At 47.6% G+C, this 14151-nt stretch overlaps 1 long non-coding RNA gene across 1 annotated transcript; it reads left to right on the top strand.

Moving 5' to 3' along the window:
- Nucleotides 1–10373: 10373 nt before the first annotated feature.
- On the top strand, nucleotides 10374–11363 carry LOC119301470. The gene is made up of 3 exons (XR_005147052.1): nucleotides 10374–10608; nucleotides 10722–10977; nucleotides 11108–11363. It is a non-coding gene; the product is annotated as an uncharacterized LOC119301470 (long non-coding RNA).
- Nucleotides 11364–14151: the final 2788 nt, after the last annotated feature.

Genomic DNA, 14151 nt, shown 5'->3' with positions numbered 1-14151 from the left:
AAGTTCACCAAGTAACATCGCATAGCATAATTCTAACCGATGATTCTCCCCTCGTCGCCATGTGAGAGAGCGATCACCGGTTGTATCTGGCACTTGGAAGGGTGTGTTTTATTAAGTATCCGGTTCTAGTTGTCGTAAGGTCAAGGTACAACTCCAAGTCGTCCTGTTACCGAAGATCACGACTATTCGAATAGATTAACTTCCCTGCAGGGGTGCACCACATTTCCCAACACGCTCGATCCCATTTGTCCGGACACACTTTTCTGGGTTATGCCCGGCCTCGGAAGATCAACACGTCGCAGCCCTACCTAGGCACAACAGAGAGGTCAGCACGTCGGTCTAAATCCTATGGCGCAGGGGTCTGGGCCCATCTCCCTTTGCACACCTGCATGTTGCGAATGCGGTCGGAGAGCAGACCTAGCAACCTCCATTACAAAGGAAGTTGCGTTATGTGGTCCAACCCGGCGCGCGCCACTCAGTCGCTGACGTCAAGAAGGCTTCGGCTGATACCACGACGTCGAGTGCCCATAACTGTTCCCGCGTAGTTGGTTAGTGCGTATAGGCCAGTAGCTAGACTCAAATCAAATACCAAGATCTCGTTAAGCGTGTTATTTTGAACTAACCACGGACGCCGACCAGGGCCAGGCCCACCTCTCTTCTAGGTGGTCTCAACCTACCCTGTCGCTCCGCCATAGTGTAACCGTCGGGGGCCTTCGGGAACTCGGGCCCACCTCTACCGGGATGGAGTCACCTGCCCCTTCAGCCCCCAACATCGGAATCACTCGCGGGTACTCCTACGAGCCGATCCGACTTTAGTCACCACATGTATAGCATGTATATATGTATAAGTATATACCCGTGATCACCTCCCGAGTGATCACGGCCCGATAGTATAGCATGGCAGGCGGACAAGAATGTAGGACCACTGATGATAACTAGCATCCTATACTAAGTATTAGGATTGTAGGTAAAGGTAACAACAGTAGTAGCAAGGACAGGCTATGCATCAGAATAGGATTAACGGAAAGCAGTAACATGCTACACTACTCTAACGCAAGCAGTATAGAGAAGAGTAGGTGATATCTGGTGATCAAGGGGGGGCTTGCCGGGTTGCTCTGGCAAGAGAGAGGGGTCGTCAACATCGTAGTCGTACTGGGTAGCAGCGGCGTCGGTCTCGGTGTCTAGCGAGAGAAGAGGAGGAAGAAACAATAAATATTAAGCAAACAGATGCATGATGATGCATGACATGACAAAGCGTGATGCTAGGTGTGCCCTAACGCGGTATGAGGTGGTACCGGTAAAGGGGGGAAACATCCGGGAAATTATCCCCGGTGTTTCGCGTTTTCGGACAAATGAATCGGAATGGAAAAGTTGCGTGTTCGTTATGCTAGGGATGCGTGGCGGACGAACGGGCTGCGTATCCGTATTCGTCTCGTCGTTCTGAGCAACTTTCATGTAGAAAATATTTTCATCTGAGCTACGGTTTATTTTATATGATTTTTCAAAGTTCTAAATATTTTCTTGAAATAATTATTAATTCGAAATTAAATATCTAGATACTTCTGTCACATGGGGCTGCGCTAGTCAGTATGTATTACAGGTGGGGCCATGGGTTGGGTTGACCCAGTCAATTTGACTGGTCAACATGATGTGTGGCCCACATGTCATAGACTATTTACCTAATCAGATAAATAAAACAATCCTAATTAAAGGAGGCGGGAGACACATGTCTTAGAGTAGCAACTAATTTAACTATACAAATCAGCACCAATTAGACCTTAAACTAATATGTACTTCCTCCGTTCTAAATTACTTGTCTTGTACTCCCTCCGTCCGAAAAAACTTGTCATCAAAATGAATAAAAAGGGGTGTATCTAGAACTAAAATACATCTAGATATATCCCCTTTTATTCATTTTGATGACAAGTATTTCCAGACGAAGGGAATATTTGTCTAGATATGAATATATCTAGACTTATTTTAATGCTAGATACATTGTATCTAGACAAATCTAAAACAAGTAATTCGGAATGAAGGGAGTACAAGCCAACAGAGGCACAACCCGGCTGTGCACACACAGGCATAGCACAGGGGCTCTTGGCCATGGCCACGGCCACAATCGAGGCCAACAAAGGAACAGCCAGCAGCGGCAAATAGCAGGAGTGGCTGCAGTACGTAGTAAGAGCATCGGCACAAGAGTAGCCATGGAAGAGCAGCAGGAATGCAGCAAGCACTAACAGTGACAGCAGGCAGCAGAACTAGCCGTAGAGCATCAGCGAGCAGCAGCAAGAGAGGCAAGCGGAGCAGCGGCAGAGCAACAGTAGCAAAGGGAGCGGCACTGCAGCAGTCAGCACAGGCACGCGCACGTGAGCGGCAACAAGCGGGCGGGCAGGGGCACGCCGGGCGTGGCCCTGGCGAGAAGCGGGGGCGTGGTCGTGGGGTGAGGACGCGCAACAGGGAGGCGTGCAGGATGCGGCCGGCATTTAACCGCACACGCGCGCAGGCGACGATCTTCAGGAGCGGCGACGATGAACGGGAAGGTATTCTACGGGGACCAAAACGAGCAGAGGTTCGAGCCATTCGAACGAGGACACCACACTGCGTCCGTAGATGGCACGGACACGAGCTAGGACGGGCGAAAGTGAAAGGGACGGTGACGTCCGACGGCGATGACGGCGGTACTATATGGGGACTAGCCTACAGGGCACGGGAAGGAGTAAGGGGAGGTCGAGGAGGAGCGAGGGCTCACAGCGAAGCTCGTGGTGGGGCTCGACGAGGTCGTGCGGGCCGAAGACGAGCGGATCGAGGCGGCGACCGTGGTGTCGCAGCCGGGGAAGATGAGGACGATGGCGAGGCTCCAAGGCAGTCTAGCTTGCGTTGCTCTGCGTAGGCGACGAGGAGGAAGGCGCGCATCTCCTGGGCATCCTCTCGTCGTTCGGGGACGGCACTAGCCGCGAGGACGATGGCAGCATTGCCACGATGGTCGCGGATGACAGCTAAACCGAAGGGGGCGGAACGAGGGGAACGAATTGGGAGGACTAGGGTTTCCAGGGGCGGGGATGGCCTTTATGCGCCGTGGAGGGCCTCTGGATGGCTGTCCCGTGGCCGATCCAAGCCATGGACGCTGGGGGCGCGTCCAACACGCCTCCTGTGAACAGGAGGTAGGAGAGGACCTCCTGGTGGGCTGGGTTAGCTCCTGTAGCACGCAAGCCCAAATGCATAAGGATTGGTTATTCTTTTTCTATTGTTTTCTATGTCTTTTATCTCTTCTCATTTTTGCAATTTTTATAAATAACAATCGATTTTTTTCCAACATGGTATTTGGCGCATAAATACCAGTCAATATTTCAAGTCTGGACGCAAAGTTTGAAGGCCATCGGAGTTAAGTAAATAATTGACTATTTTGAAAAAACCATTTTTAGTTGAGATTGGACCACTTATTAATTTCCTAGAAATTTATTCGTGAGACAAATAAAGTTAGTTTCAACATGACAATGATCAGGGGGATCTAAGGAATAAATCGAACATTTTAGTTTTATAGTTTGGGAGAAATAATAATTTGACTTGTCTTTTAAATTTGAATTTGGACCGGATCCGAACCAATGCGAGTTTAACACCGTAATCGCGATGACCTGGTGCCATTAACATAGGATTACTGTAGCTTAATTATCCGGGCGTCACATCGAATATATACCGGAGTACCGGGGGGTTACCGGAACCCCCGGGGGTTATTGGGCCTCATGGGCCCAAGTAGTGGAAGAGGAGAGGAGGCAGGAGGTGGCGCGCGGCCCCCCTTGCCCCAATCCGAATTGGGAAAGGGAAGGGGGCGCCCCCCCCCCCTTCTCCTTCCTTCTCTCCACCTCCTCCTTCCCCATTCTCCTAGTTGGAATAGGAAAGGGGGGCAAAACCTACTTGGAGTAGGATTTCCCCCCATTGGGCGCGCCTCCTCCCCTTGGCCGGCCCCCTCCTCCTCCCCCTTTATATATGGAGGAGGGGGCACACCATAGACACAACAATTGATCTCTTGGATCTTTTAGCCGTGTGCGGTGCCCCCCTCCACCATAATCCACCTCGATCATATCGTAGCAGTGCTTAGACGAAGCCCTGCGTCGGTAGAACATCATCATCGTCACGACGCCGTCGTGCTGACGAAACTCTCCCTCGAAGCTCGGCTGGATCGGAGTTCGAGGGACGTCATCGAGTTGAACGTGTGCAGAACTCGGAGGTGTCGTGCGTTCGGTGCTTGATCGGCCGGATCGTGAAGACGTACGACTACATCAACCGCGTTGTGCTAACGCTTCCGCTTTCGGTCTACGAGAGTACGTGGATACACTCTCCCCTCTCGTTGCTATGCATCACCATGATCTTGCATGTGCGTAGATTTGTTTTTGAAATTACTATGTTCCCCAACAGGTGATTCTTCTCTTCTACTTCTTTTGGGAGAATCTTCTCTTCTTTTGTAGGGAGTCATACACTCATTGGAGTAGTGTCCGGGTCTACCACAATTGTAGCAATTATGCTCACGACTAGAAGATCTTTTGTCATTGTAGGACCTTGACTTGGAACTTCTTTCTTTGCTTCTACTCTTGTAGAACTTGTTGAAGTTCTTTACCATTAGGCTCAATTCTTCATTGAAGATTTGTTTCTCGCTTGAATATTGTTGTGGAGCTCTTCCTTATCCTTGAGTGACATCTCATGAGCAATAATTCTTCCAATGACTTCCGTTGGCTTGAGATCTTTGTAATTGGGCATCATTTGGATCAATGTGCACACGGTATCATATTTTCCATCCAAGGCTCTTAGGATCTTCTTGATGATGAATTTGTCGGTCATCTCTTCACTTCCTAAGCCGGCAATCTCATTTGTGATGAGAGCAAGCCTAGAATACATTTCGGGGACACCTTCGCCATCCTTCATTTTGAACTTGTCAAGTTGACTTTGAAGCGCATCCAATTTGGATTCCTTAACGGAGTCAGTACCTTCATGCATATCAATCAAAGTATCCCAAATTTCCTTTGCATTCTCAAGACGGCTGATTTTGTTGAATTCTTCGGGGCACAATCCGTTGAATAGAATATCACAAACTTGAGCATTGTATTGTAGCATCTTCAACTCTTCCGCGGTAGCTTCATGGTTTGGTTCTCTCCCATCAAAGAATTCACCTTGCAAGCCAACACACATAATAGCCCAAACGGCGGGGTTATGTTCAAGAATATGCATTTTCATCTTATGCTTCCAACTAGCAAAATTTGTACCATCAAAGTAAGGACCTCTACGATGGTAATTTCCCTCGCTAGACGCCATACTCTCCTAGGTTGTGAAACCAAGGCTATGACCACCAAAAGCTATGGAAATCAAAGCAAATGGAGACCAAAGCTCTGATACCACTTGTAGGATCGAAAGTATGTCTAGAGGGGTGGTGATTAGACTACTTGACCAAATAAAAATCTAGCCTTTCCCAATTTTAGTTCTTGGCAGATTTTAGCAACTTAGCACAAACAAGTAATCAACCTACACATGCAATTCTAAGAGTATAGTAGCGGAATGTAAAACAATTGCATATGAAGGTAAAGGGAGGAGTTTGGAGGGAGCAAACAAAATTTAGACACGGAGATTTTTGGCGTGGTTCCGATAGGTGGTGCTATCGTACATCCACTTTGATGGAGACTTCAACCTACGAAGGGTAACGGTTGCGCGAGTCCACGGAGGGCTCCACCCACGAAGGGTCCACGAAGAAGCAACCTTGTCTATCCCACCATGGCCGTCGCCCACGAAGGACTTGCCTCACTCAGGTAGATCTTCACGAAGTAGGCGATCTCCTTGCCCTTACAAACTCCTTGGTTCAACTCCACAATCTTTGTCGGAGGCTCCCAAGTGACACCTAGCCAATCTAGGAGACACCACTCTCCAAGAAGTAACAAATGGTGTGTTGATGATGAACTCCTTGCTCTTGTGCTTCAAATGATAGTCTCCCCAACACTCAACTCTCTCTCATAGGATTTGATTTGGTAGAAAGAGTATTTGAGTGAAAAGCAACTTGGGGAAGGCTAGAGATCAAGATTTCTGTGGTTGGAATGGAATATCTTGACCTCAACACAAGTGTAGGTGGTTCTCTCTCAGAAAATGTGTATTGGAAGTGTAGGCATGTTCTGATGGCTCTCTCCTCGAATGAAGAGTGGGTGGAGGGGTATTTATAGCCTCCACACAAAATTTAACCGTTACACACAAATCACCAAACTCAGTGGGACGGAATCATGAAACTCGGTCAGACCGATTTAGTTCAAAATGTGAACGTTAGGATTCTCGGTGGGACCGACATGTCAACTCGGTGGGACCGATTTCGTTAGGGTTAGGGCATAACGTAATCTCGGTGAGACTGATTACATAAACTCGGTGAGACCGATGTTGGTAATGGACTAACAGAGATTTGGTCAGGCAAACTCGGTGGGACCGATTCGGTCATCTTGGTTGGACCGAAGTGTTACGAAAGGGAAACAGAGAGTTTACATTGCAATCTCGGCGGGACCGATCGCTCATCTCGGTTTTACCGAAACGTTACGAAGGAAAACGGAGAGATTACAATCCCATCTCGGTGAGACCGAGATCCCTATCGGTGAGACCGAACTGATTAGGGTTTCTGGCAGTGGCTATGTCAACTGAACTCGGTGGCGCCGGATAGAAAGAATCGGTGGGGCCGAGTTTGACTTTTGGTTTGGGACATATGTGGATGTGAGAAAGTAGTGGGGGGTTTTGGAGCATATCACTAAGCATTTTGAGCAAGCATCTCATTAAGCAACACCTCATCCCTTCTTAATAGTATTGGCTTTTTCTATAGACTCAATGTGATCTTGGATCACTAAAATAGAAAATGTAGAGTCTTGTGCTTTGAGCTTGAGCCAATCTTTTATCCTTAGCATTTTGAAGGGTCCATTTTCTAATCCATGCCATGCCAATCATTGAGCTTTCCTGAAATATTCATCTTGGAATAGCATTAGCTCAATGAGCTATATGTTGTTAGGAATTACCAAAACCACCCAGGGATAGTTGCACTTTCAACTTGCTACTAAGGACAAAAAGGTTATCCCATCCCTCCCCCGGGTTGCGTGCCAATGATGGACTTGCGACTAGGATAAAAAATGAGGTCAGGCCCAGTTGCGTATCAAGGGTTGACTTGCAACTACGACAAAAAAATCGGGCTCATTTGTGTGTCAAGGGCGGATTTGCAACTAGGACAAAATATCTGAGTCAGTTGCGTGTCGAGGGGGGGCTACAACTGGGCCAAAAGGGTAAAAAATAAAAGTAATGTGTCAAGACAAGTGGGACGAAGGGTCGATAACAAGTTGTGTATCTAGGGTGCACTTGCAACTGGATCAAACTAGATTTATGACTGAGATAAAAAAGGGCCGAGTCCAACTGCAAGTCGATGGTGGACTTGCAACTAGGACAATGACAAAATTATGGGCTCAGTTGCGAGTTGAGGGTGGACTTGCAACAAGGAAAATTAGGAAACTACGATTCCAGTTGCGAGTCAAGGGTGGACTTGCAACTGGGATGAAACAAAACTACACAAAACTATGATACTATTTGCGAGTCGAGGGTGGACTTGCAACTGGGACAATAACAAACTACAAGCCTAGTTGCGAGTCGAGCGTGGACATGCAACTGGGATAACAAAACAAATGTTAGTTGCGAGTTGAGCGTGGACTTGCAACTAAAAGAACTACAAGCACATTTGTGAATCGAGAGTGGATTAGCAACTGCGACAACTATGAAACTACAAGCCTAGTTGCGAGTCAAGGGTCGACTTGCAACTGGGATAAAAAAAACTATGTGCCAGGTTGGGAGTCAAGGGTGGACTTACAACTGTGATGAAAAACAAAAACTCAAGCTCTAGTTGCGAGTCAAGGATGGGCTTGCAACTGGAAGAACTACGAGCCCAGTTGCAAGTCAAGGATCGACATGCAATTGGGATAAAACAAGCTAAAGATCTGGTTGCGTGTGAACTTGCAACTAGGAGGAAAAACAAAATACATGCCTAGTTGCAATTCAATGATGTGCTTGCAACTGGGATGAAACAAATTACATGCCTAGTTGTGAGTCGATGGTGGACTTGCAACTGTGACAACTACACTAAACTATGATATGACTTGCGAGTCGAGAGTACACTTGCAACTAGGACAACTACACACTATGATTCGAGTTGCGAGTTGAGTGTGGACTTGCGACTGGGACGAAACAAATTATGGGTCTAGTTGCGAGTCAAGAGTGGACTTGCAAGAGAGACAACTACACAAAACTACGATACCATTTGCAAGTCGAGGGTGAACTTGCAACTGGGATAATAACAAACTACGCGCCCAATTGCGAGTCGAGTGTAGATTTACATCTGGAATACAAACAAAATACATGTCCATTGCTAGTCGAGGGTGGACTTGCAAGTGGGATAATAACAAACTATGAGCTCAGTTGCGAGTCGAGAATAGATTTGCAACTGGAATGAAAAAGAAATACATGTCCATTGCTAGTCGAGGATGGACTTGTAATCGAGACAACTACGAGACCATTTATGAGTGAAGGGTGGACCCTACAAATTTTACACCAAACCAAAACGCATTAAACTTATAAAGGATGAGCGGGTTGCTAGGCACAACCACACTATCCACGTCAGCTATGAATAGTGCACACTTATAAAGGATGAGCGGGTTGCTAGGCACAACCACGCTATACATGAATAGTGCACACGAATAGTGCATTGAGAGAAAACCGGTGCACGGCGCACGCTTCCTCCTCCATCCCCTTTCGCGTGAAAATATCTGCTGCTCTCTCACTCCTTCCACTTCATCCCTCTGCGCCGCCTCCTCTCCTCCCGATTTGCATCCTCCCCCAGTCCCCGCCTCCTCTCCTCCTCCCCAATCCGACGCCTCTCGCCGCCCTATCTCCTTCCCCTACGCCTTCGACCCCACCCTCGCCAGCTCCCAAGGATCCGCCGAGTGGAGAACCAAGAAGGAGGAGGGACGTGAAGAGGAGAAGAGGGGGTGCGTCACAGGAGACCTAGGCGGTGGCTCGAGCAGAGGAGCGGGGCCTCGAGACGCCGCGTCCGCCACTCCCCCGCCTCGAACCAGCCGCCGCCATGGAGAAGGATGGAAAGTAGGGGAGGCCGGCGGTGGAGGGAGGAGCGGCGAGGACAGAGGCGCCGGCTGTCAGGGACCTCCCAGCCTTCTTCTTCTCCATGTCAGGTGGAGCTCGAGCCGTTGAGCGCGACCTCAATCTGGAGTAGGGTAGCAGCAGCCGCAGGGGGCTCCAACCTCGTCTCCGCGGGAGGGGGCAGGCGCAGCTCCTCCTCTCCGCTCCCCCACGTGACAGCGGCCCCAACCCCACCACCTCTAGCCCCTCTGCAATGAAGGTCTCTTTTTTTTCTCTCTTCTTCCGCCCCCGTCCAAGGATTGGTCTGTGATTCTCGTCTGTTGTTTTTGTTGGGCAGTGTTTCGGTGTTTGGTTTTAATGGTGGGTGGCGAGAAGAACAGAGGTGGAAGCAGGACCGCGAGGCCGGAGCTCCAGGCGTCGCTCGCGTTTAGGTGGAGTGGAGAGGTGTCGCGGGCCATGACTGATGGGTCGTTGCTCACTGGTCGTCGTCCCCTGTCCACCATCCAGGTTGCACGTCCTCACCATAATCTGATTTTGATTCCTTGATTTTTCTGATAAAGAGAGGAAGAACTTGGGATGCAGGTATTAGGCCTTAGATTCTTTGCCTCCAGCAGAAGAAATGATTCATGTGTGCCTCCCTTTTTGTTATATCTTACGAAATTTCTAATCTGGGCAAATATCACATAATCAGCTTGGCAGCTAATATCCAAAATTGTTAGTGTCGTCGGTACATTGATATCTTATTTTGGTAAAGGTTTTTCTATCAAGAACTACATATGCTCGACATGGTGTCATGGTATCTATAGTTGTTGTGGAGCCTGCTGGTATTCTTACCCTTAATCGCCTCTTTCCCTTCTCTGTATGAACCCTTTCTTGATTTGTTTTTGTTCGCGATCTGCTCTGCTTGTTTTGACTCTTTTTAGTTGATGCATTATTCTATCTATTTTTGTGTACTCAGGTGCCTATGCGAGAAACATTGGAAGAATCCATGTATTTAGTCGTGGCATGTTTGGCAGCTACAGCAGCTTCTGCAGCTTTCTTCCCTCGTCATTCCTCATATATGTGGGCAATTCAATGCTGTTACCAGTGGGAGTCCATAGTGCGTGTGTGTCTGGTCCAGTCTGTGGTTCCATAGGATAAGAAAAAAGTTTGTCAAGAATGGATCTCTAAATGTGTTCGCCTTGAGGTAAATAATTTGCATGATGTCTACTTTTCGTTAATTTGGGTCAGGCCAAAATAAGGTGTAGGCAAATTTCAGATTTTTTATATGTACTGCATTTTCACAAATTAAAACAGTGACCTTGACATTACCAGTCTATGGGGGGAGTCATGGAGAAGCCAAGCTTAAATGAGATTTCAAAATTTTGTGGCCTTTGTTAACATTTAAAAACCTGGTGCTTCTACTTGTGAAAGAACATGTAGAGATAAGGCCCATCAGTTCAGGTAGAGATAATGAAAGAACAGGTATGCTTCCTTTCCTTGTTAACCCTATACACTTGACAATGCCTCATTTCTGAATAAAGTCTAAACCCAACTTTTACTGTTCATTGACCACCATTTGCAATCGGCACTGACAGAAGAAGGACTGAGCAAGAGGAGGAACTTCGTCGACCCAGCCGTGAGCAAATGATGCTCTGGCGAGTCGATGATGACCGTCATGGAGATCTGCCTGCGGGGCCTGACCAAGGAACCAACGCTGAAGCCGTTAGACGAGGACGTGCTCTGGAACCTGCAGTTTGCAGCCCTGGTGTAGGATGACTGGAACAGTGAGGAGTCCCCGCTCTCATCGTCGCAGATCCGTGCACAATCCGCAGAGTACTAACCTCTAGGAAGGTATGTGTCTTTTTACGTGGAGTTTGTCACTTGCACATCTAAATTCGTACTTTGGAATGATGATCAGAAATTGCAACTAAGGTCTGAGTTCTGAAATGACATGATGTCCATGTTCTTGGCAATCTTGCAGGCTGAGAAAAAATATTGGCAAGCATTACCATTATGATCCTCCATCGATCATCATTGTTGAAGGAATTTATGTTTCTCTTCATATAGGATACAGATATGTGATTCTCATGTGATCCTTTTGCTGGAAACTTGCTAATCTTAGGGGTGTTGCTACTGGTGTAGAAACCGTTTTATCAAAAGAACTAAAGTAGTAGCTAATCCAAGCATTGAAGAATTGACCCAGAGGTTACGCTATACTGGCACGAAGTCAGAGCAGCGCCTAAAAACTACACAAGATAGTTTCTGATGACCTTCAGTCTATATGTCCTAACCAACAACATCCACCTTTTGTTTTATCAATTGATCCAGTATCTTTGCCCTTTTGGCATTGCTCTGAGCAAGATATGTATAGCCTTTAGATTTCCATTCATGTATGATACTGCATGTACACTTTAGACCTCATTACTGTCTCTGTGGTCAAAAGAAGTTTGTGATCAATTGTTCTATATATGTAATCAACTGCCCTTCTACTAATATTTTCAGAAGACTATTTATATATGTTTACACTGGTTAGAGAAAATCATGACATTGCCAGCAACAATTTAATATTTCCATATGTTTCAATCTGTCTCTAAATATGTTTATGTGTACTCTTTCAATACTTGGCTTGCTCTCGCCCTTTGCGCCATTGGCGCAACGAGTCATCTAGTAGGGAAAACAAAAGAGAATTAGGACGCGCCCCTCAAACGACAACATATATGGGGTATGTGAAAAGAAACGCGAGAACAAGCCAACACAAAACAAAACGGGACAAAGAAGAGGCGAATGAGCTGAGACGAGCACGCCTGATCAAGTTTGTGCGAACCATTAAAGCAAACCAATCGGTTGGTTATAGACTTTCACGAAGATGAGATTTAGCAAATCCGAAAGGAAAAAAACATCTCTTCTCTAGCTACCCAGTCGAATCAAAATAAATGAAAACAGAGAATAAAAGGACATGCAGCCCTCCATAGAATAACTACAACCCACAAATACACAAAATAGAAAAACGCCCCACTTAAAAAAGTCATATTAGACTTCACTGCTTCACGAGAGACGGGGAGAAAACACGACACAATGACAACCAGCACGACTCAGAAGCATGTATATCTAACAGGATATGAATTAAATGAAACATTGTTAACTCTCATTTAAATGAGAATTAGCAAAACCAATCCGAAATGGGACCTCAGATCACGTCGTGAAAACGTCCTAACAAAAGACACACGCACAAGCAAACCGATGAGTAGACACCAGACGCACAATGCGACATGGATGTGCGTGACAAAATTAACCCGCGACCAATCTTTGCATGACACAAAAGTGATTGCACGACATTTAAAGTGAATAGATGACATAGTGAAATAAATAAATGAACAAATAAGAAAAAACACAAAAGGAAAAAGGAAAGAAATGAAAAAAGCAAAAATATAAATAAAAGAAAAAACAAAGAAAAATGGGAGTGGAAAATCACTTTCACTCCTCACTTCCAACCTACTCGCCACCTGAAGGGCTATAGGAAAATGAACGTTTCGGAGTAACGTGGGAAAGTGAATGGGCACCGCCCCCTCACCTCTTGAGAGAAAAATGGGGACAACTTACCACAGTACTTTTCTTCTGAGAAATTCATGGAAACCCATAACTGAGACAAGACAAACAGAAGAAAGCCAACAAACACATTGAGCAGTGCAGACCAGCCCGAGACAAACAGAAAAAAAAAACACAAACACAACGGCCCGCCGCAATCTCACGTGGAAGACACATGCCGACACGCACGTCAACGCGAAGCGTACGAGCGCGCGAGGAACGATCACCTTGCGCGAGTTTTCTCTACTCCTAATGTCTCAGATGGTAGGTCGCGTTCCGGGTTTTATTTTCGTCCCACCTTATCCGGTCTTTTTTGATACTTTTTTGGTACTTGCTCCCACCTCCCGCTGACCCGCCACGAACCGACAAAACCACGTACCGAGTCCTCCACCAGCCCCCGCGCACTTCAGGTTGTAACCACCGATCGTGCCCGAGACAAGCGACGAAAAAAAATCTACGAAAATTAACCAGCGATAAAAAAAACCTACGAAAAATAACCAGCGAAAAAAACCCCGCACGTTCGAGCGACGTCACATGCCCTCGAGCGAGAACGACTCGCACGCTAGACTCCCTGCCCTCGTTCGTCGCCGCCTTCATCCCTTCGCCGCCGCCGCCCTTCATCCCTTCGCCGCCGCCCTCGGTCTCACATCAAAGGCGCCCCACTCGCACAACGAACCCGCCGCCCTTCTGGAGCCGAAAGCCGATCCATAGATCCCCATCTGGACGCGCACGTCCGCCTTCTTGGATCCATCGCTGCCATCATGGATCCGCCGCCGCCGTCGCCGCGGAACCCCTTGGACGCCTCCGCCTTCGTGGATCCATTGCTGTCGTCGCGGATCCACCTCTTCCTCCTCCGTTGCTGCCCCTCCGCCCCACCTGCCGGCATCGACCTCATCCAACACGCCTACCTGGTCGGGGCCCCTGACTCGTCGTCCGCCACCTGGTCGTGTGCGTCTTGTCTCTTGGGACGCCGCTCCGACCCGATCCGGCGAGGAGGCAGCCTCCGTCTGCGGCAACGAGGGCGGCGGCCGGCTACGCGAGAGGTTGATGCCTTTGTTTCTGTTTCGCGCTGCAGGTCGTCTTCATGGAGCTCTGCAACATGCTGGATCCCGGGAAGCCGGCCTTCACCCCCAAGAAGGGCAAGCCCAGCGTCGTCATGTTCGTCGGATTGCAGGGTGAGTCTCACTGACTAACCTCGGTTACTTGCTCTGTTTTTTGTTCTATGCATATATATGTACCACTCTGTGTGTAGTATTTCTAGACCATCTACAATAAACTTGATGTTTAAGCACATGTGATGCGCTCATAGGTGTCATGGGAACTGTATGTTTCATGTTTATCCAAATTGTCGTGATAGCCAAGCAAAATTGAATGGTCCAAACCTTGTTGAATTGATGTAAATTTAGGTTATCATTGCGTGTAGAATTGCGGTTAGGGTCA

This window comes from Triticum dicoccoides, chromosome 1A, assembly GCF_002162155.2.
Source record: "Triticum dicoccoides isolate Atlit2015 ecotype Zavitan chromosome 1A, WEW_v2.0, whole genome shotgun sequence".
Taxonomy (NCBI): Eukaryota; Viridiplantae; Streptophyta; class Magnoliopsida; order Poales; family Poaceae; genus Triticum; species Triticum dicoccoides.
This window is presented reverse-complemented; position numbering and strand designations above follow the sequence as displayed.